Source organism: Falco punctatus (assembly GCF_963210335.1).
Source record: "Falco punctatus genome assembly, chromosome: 1".
Lineage (NCBI taxonomy): Eukaryota > Metazoa > Chordata > Aves > Falconiformes > Falconidae > Falco > Falco punctatus.
The window spans coordinates 74,237,781-74,244,466 of NC_137580.1; the positions used below are offsets into that span (position 1 = coordinate 74,237,781).

At 40.5% G+C, this 6,686-nt stretch overlaps 1 protein-coding gene across 3 annotated transcripts in view; it reads right to left on the reverse strand.

Annotated features, from left to right (window-relative positions):
- The window catches only part of GRID2 (glutamate ionotropic receptor delta type subunit 2), a 790,688-nt gene extending 786,897 nt beyond the window's left edge, over positions 1–3,791 (reverse strand). For all 3 annotated transcript variants that reach the window (XR_013924346.1, XR_013924347.1, XM_080368765.1), the window contains exon 1: positions 1–3,791. This exon is cut by the window's left edge and continues 55,367 nt beyond it. The gene's annotated coding sequence lies outside the window, so the exon portion shown is untranslated.
- Positions 3,792–6,686: the final 2,895 nt, after the last annotated feature.

Consider the following 6,686-nt stretch of genomic DNA (forward strand, 5'->3'; position numbering starts at 1 on the left):
TCTTTGCAGACCTTGACTAATCAGTTATGTCTTCAGAGTAACTCCTCCAAGACCTGTTTAGCACATTTGCCTCATCGTTCTACAGCTAAAGCAAGCGACAGAGAACCAAAGGGTAGAATCAGCACACTGAAAACATGTTGTGCTAACAGGCTGCTTTGGAAGTCTGCAGAGTCCTAATTAACCAGCATGGTTCCAGAAACACCAGTGCCAGCTTGCTGGTGGTACACATTTGCAGTGTTATTCTGAAAGGTCTTTACCAATCAATTATGAGTACGTGGAGCGTGCTCTAGTGGAGGCTGGTCCCAAACTGTGTGTGCATGAGGAAAGGGAGGAGCAGCATGCTGAACTGGACCCACCATTATAGCTTGAAAGGATTATTTGTCTGGTTTTACCCTTTAGCAGTGCTGCACTGGCAAGGTGTGCAAGGCCAGGATCCTGCAGGGCCCCGATATGCTCAAGATTGCTCAGGCTTCTATTCTTTAGTGATGGCAATTGTAACACATTACTAAGTTAATTGATGCTGCCATCAGTAAGATTCATTTGCTTATCATTCTTTCAAGGACCCCACTTATTTGTTGCTGTTGTAGATGATGGAACTGCATTCGTACCACAGTCAGGCCAACTGCAAAATACAGTTGTATGCTAGGCAGTTGGAACAGAGTGGCTGGCTGAGCACTTGAAAGGCTGAAGGCAAGATGGCACTAGCTCCCAGTTTGGATGCAATGGCTCAAAACGTTATTTATAACTCTTGCTGGCTACCTACTGCTAGCGTAGCTAAAAGTGGATGTTTTCATAAGGCATGTACCCTGCACACTGATTATTTTATTTACTGATTTGTCCAACTGGAAATCAACACAAATAGCAATATCAGCCCAGCTGCAAAAAGGCAGTGATGAGTACAATATGAGCACATTTCCAATAACATGATTTGCATCTTGTATGTACATCTTGTCTTGTGCATTGCCACGGAATTTAGTATACCTGCATGGTACAAGAGTTTAAAAGCATGCTTATTTTAAATTTCTGGGATGCTGTGAAGTGTAGTATTTGCAGAGTGTGTTGTGATTGTAAAGCTTAATAGGCTTCAGGCAAGTATAGCTGTGCTGTTTAGTGAGCGTTACATCAGAATTCTCATAAAATTAATTTCTACAGGTAATTTAAATATCTCTCAAAACTTTTCTAAAAGCTTTTGGCTTAACCACATCTATGAATTTCCTCATAGATATCTTAAAGACAGCCACCTAATAAAAGCAAAACGAAGCACTTAATAAAATATCATGGAAAAGGAAGTCCCAGGCAGACCAGCTTATCACTAGCGATAACAGTACTGACTCAAGGTAATCACCATTTAAGACTAACATTCAAACAAAATTTCACATTTTAAGGATGGCTACAGGCAACTTTAATGTCAGTAGCGTCAATATCAGCAACTTTATATCTCTAGTCTGGTGACAACAGTCTGCCTTCCCTTCTCCTTCACATGTGCTGCAAGAATGTGGAAGGGTTGTCCGTCTCTGTACGCACCCTGCAGTCCCCAGAGGCTCGGATCCCACACTGCATGCTGCCCAGAGCAAGGCGGGCAGAGCCCCTCACTTGGGTAGACATCCTTGAGCAGGAGCATGGGCTGCTCCAGGGCTCTGCATCCCAACCACCAGCTGCCCAGCAGGTCTTTCCAACTGTCACTGCCCTCCAAGTAATGACTAAAGTTTGTGAGCACTTCTCAAGACAGCTACAAAATTGCACATTATGAATACCTCTGCAGTACGGCACAGCAGAAGTCATCTCAAAACCATGTGACAGAAATAACATCTGCAGTCTAGCATAGTCTGCAAGGAAAACAAGACTAAGCAAGGTGATACGGTGTGCCATCCAACTACCAGAGAAGCAGGTGGAAAGACTGGAAGATGGTGGCAGAGTATAGACACCAAAGGTGTGTCTATAGTTGGGCTGTGCTTTGCTGGGATCAGGACAAAACTGTGCATCTCAAACTCTTGAAATAAACCAAATACTTTCCACTCCCCCCCACCCCCCCTTTCTGTTAAGTGTGCTACAAACCAGGGAAGTGGTTTTGGCAATCTCAAACACAAATACAGGCCGGGCAGAGAATGGATTGAGAACAGCCCTGTAGAGAAAGACTTGGGGTGCTGGTGGACGAGAAACTCAACATGACTCAGCAATGTGTGCCTGCAGCCCAGAAAACCAACCCTATCCTGGACTGCATCAAAAGAAGTGCGAGCAGCAGGTCAAAGGAGGTGATTCTCCCTGTCTACTCCATTCTGGTGAGACCCCACCTAGAGTACTGCATCCAGCTTTGGGGCCCCCAACATAAGAAGGGCATGGAGCTGCTGGAGCAAGTCCAGAGGAGGGACATAAAGATGATGAGAGGCCTGGAGCACTTCTATAGACAGGCTGAGAGAGTAGGAGTTCTTCAGCCTGGAGAAGGGAAGGCTCCAGAGAGACCTCATAGCAGCCTTCCAGTGCCTAAAGGGGGCCTACAGGAAAGCTGGGGAGGGACTTTCTTCAGAGGCATGTAGTGATAGGACAAGGGGTAATGGTTTTAAGTTGAAAGGGGAAATGGTTTTAGACTGAAAGAGGGTAAATTTAGGTATTTGGAGGGAATTCTTTTCTGTGAGGGTGGTGAGGCACTGGAACAGGTTGCCCAGGGAAGCTGTGGATGCCCCATCCCTGGAAGTGTTCAAGGTCAGGTTGGACAGGGCTTTGAGCAACCTGGGCTAGTGGGATATGTCCTTGCCGTGGCTTGAGGGTTGGAATTACATGACCTTTAAAGTCCCTTCCAACTCAAACCATTCTATGATTCTCTGCAATGCACAAGTAATTTGGTACTGTTCATATATGACAGATGAACAGAAAGGAATATTGTTGAAAATCGGGATTCACATTCACATATCATTCCTTTTTAAAAAAAATGGAAGATTTAAAAAAATAGAAAATATAATGTTGTATTTCTATCAGGGAAAGAAATATTTATGATAAATTTATCTGCTGTGGACAAAAGAATACCTATAGAGCTATGTTGCAACATTGTTTAATGAGGTACACTGAAATGGAATTACTTGAATGCAAAAGCAAGTGGGGGAGTTGGGGAGAAAGGAAGTTGGCCCCTCAAAGAGATAAAGAACAAGTGACAAAAGGACAAGATATGACATTTTCTTACTATGTTCAATTATAGGTGACCACTAGAGAGTGTCCACAGCTGAAGAATCATTTGACACAAACTACTGGTTTACAAAGTGACCTTTAAGAAGTTTGGGTTTTTTTCCTCTGCCTAAATGCAGTGCCTGAAAAAGGTAGTTACTTCTCTAGGTACAGCATTTGCTTCCCAAGAGCAGACTATCTGCAGAAGACTGTCTTTATTGTGCTATCTACAAATGCAAAAAGCCCTCAAAAATATACACAAGCCTGAAGAAGTGGTATCAAGCAGTGGTAATGTGTGGACCTTTTTAAAACACATCATAATAAATCCCAGGTGTGAGTTTAAAAGGAAAATGTTTTACACTAACATGTTTCTTCCATGTACGACCTTACAGAGAAAGGGGTTCATTTCCATTCTAAATAATGACATATATAAATAATTAATTTAAGTCAGCTATTTAATTTTGGACTACACTGAAATGAATGCCACAGTCCACCTCATGGGCTCATGCATAGCAATCTAACATGAACAACCTTTGGATGATGCCAAGAATCCACATTTACCTGCAGGGTCCATTAAAATAATAATTTTTCCAAAAGGATGACTTTGGTTGAGAGTGTTGTTTTTGTTTTTTTTTTTGTTTGTTTGTTTTTTGTTGTGGTTTTTTTTTTTTTTTTTTGGTTTGGTTGATTTGGGTTTGTTTTTAAATTAGGGAATTACAGAAGACACTACCCTAGCTAGAGATCCTTGCGTGGCAGTCCCAAGGCTGTACATGGATAAAGCAATACTAGCCGAGCTCCCCTGCCAAAAAATTCTAGCCTAAAGGAGGTCTGTGAGACCTGACCTGGAGTAGTTATTTCTGCATGAACAATCCTGACTTCTTGATGATCTCGGGGAAACTGTGTATAGTTATATAGCTTTGCCACTGAAGAGAAGGAAAACCTTGCAACCCCTCGTGCGATGACAGCATAGAGCCGATTTCCATGGAGGGATCATTCTTTCCAAGCTCTTCAGAGTTTTCTAACAGGAGTCAATCGGAACAAAATGCATTGTGTAGAAGTGCACATATACTGGATACAGAGCATCCTGTAACTGTGTTTATTAGAACCGCTCAAGAGAAAGAATGTCACACAACGTTCTGATTTTTAGTTTAAAATATTTTATTTCCAAAAGTATGACTTCTACATTCAGGAAAACTAAATATTTTACCTTAAAATTATGAAACCCAGATAATTACTGGAGAATTACTAAGCTGGTAATCATATACTTAGTTAAACATACGAGTAACAATTTTGTGGGCATTGGTGTCAAAATTGGCCATTGATAATTTATAGGAAATGTTCACAGGCTAACAGGAATCAAAGCACTGATCATAAAGCCAAATTTCTATACTGACTGTAGTCTTTCAAATTTGCTATGTAAGCCTAGAACTTGAAACCATTTCTGGCGAAAAATAATTTATTCTTACTGCCACTACGAACAGTGGTCAAGTAAAAAGACTAAAAAGACATTTAATTCAGACTCTTAGGAGGAGGAAAAGAAAATGCAATGTTTTTAAGCAAGAAGGAAGCACAAATAAAATTTCTGTATGAAATGGGAAGATGCCACCCATAGGGTGCAGGGAGCCTGGGACACCACACTTCAGGCTTCGCACTAATAGTTGTAACAGGGCACCAGGACAGAAATAAGGATATCCACACTCTGCAGTACTGCTTTCTTCACATATACAACAGCATTCACTAATTACCATTCTGATAAATGTCACACCCCTCTAACTAGGACTCCTGCAAGAGAACAGATTCATCACAGTGTATTGGCATGGCTCTAAACAATAGATTAGCAGTACCCCTGCCTACAAAGGACCTTAATTATAACCCTGCGCTAGGGACAGCACTAGATTATCGTTATTTACCCACAAGGGGAGAAAAGCCTGGTGATATGATCTAATAGGTTGGAACATGGCTTGATGTAATGGATCTGGCCTTGATTTTCCTGACAGAGTGCAATTTACAGAATTAATAGCACCTGCTGCATAACTGCTTTTGTTTATTAATAACTGTTAAGTAAGAAGCCTTGCATCAGGTTAGGTACAGGAATAACTGAGTTTTTAGGAGTCTTGGCATCTCAGGTGGAATCAAACACAATGTTAGGGGCCACGGTTTTGCACACTGCACGAGAGCGAGCTGGGCACCTCAGAAACCTGTATCAGATGCGACAAACACTTCAAACTACTCAATATAAAATCTTATGCTATAGCATAGTATGTATACATATCACACATATAGTATGTTTATATACTGTGTATATATATATATATAATCTGTCACATAGCATGCCTATGAACTGCTTCCCTTCCCTGGGTCACCAAACCTTGACTTGAGCTCACACTGTGCCTGACACTGAGCTGTTGAAGCCCCAAATCGTCCCCAGGAGTCAAGAGGCAAAACTGTTCACAAGGACAGTTTTTCCACTCAACTCTGTGTGTTCTGTTAATGTCAATAGTGGTTTCCTCATCATGTTAAAGACTAGTTATTAGTACCCTCGATTCAGGAAAGTGGAGACAAAGTTCAGTTTCTCTTCTAGACCAAGAAAAAGCACAATGCTATTGATGCTCTGTCATGCCAAGTAGTGTGCTCAGCTTGGGGAAGACGGAATATTTTGTTCTCATTCCAAAATACTTTTTATACATACACCTGCACACACATTTATACCTCTATATATACACACATAATATATATATTATAAACACTGAATAAATGGTAAAGAGTAAAAGCAATTATTTTTATTATTTTTTTTACACTACAGAGCGGTGTTTCCAGAACTCCTCACCTCCCATCTGAGTGCCTTTGTCACTAGACTGCTCACCTCTTATTGCTCCTTCATGAAGGGTTTTGCCTGCAGATGTGCAGTAACCAGACAGTACAACTTCTTTTGGTCTGGAAGGGTTTAAATTATTTTTGTATCAGGCTATGAAACAAAGTGTTTTCCACTTCTTTATATCTGTCCCTTCCAATGGGTACTGTAAGCACCAGGAGAAATATTATACATTTCTTAATACTTATTAAGACATTATTTCCAATTCTTGACTTAACTATCCCTCAATATCTTTTTACAATATCAAGAAAGAAATCTAAATCAAAAATTTGCCCATAATTTTTTCTTTCAATACATGCTACTGTCTTTCTGCATACCACATATTTGCAAGTAGACTGTAGTAAAGACATTGAGAATAATGACAAACTAGAAAACAAACAGCTTTGGCAGCAAGTAGGAACATGTGCAAATATAGAAAAAGACAGCAAGTCCCCAAAATAGTTACCAAATTATAAAAGCAAGTAACTAGCTCTTCATTATATTAACTGCAGCTTCTCTTCTACTGCTGGAGTGCAAATAGTTACTGAGCCTCAAATAATATACAGGGACTTGGGGCATATAAGTACCCTAAAACTAAGTCAGAATAGAAATAATTAAAAGAAATAAAAAACACATCCCCAAGGTGTCCAACTAGAGTAAACCAACAATTGCAGGCTAT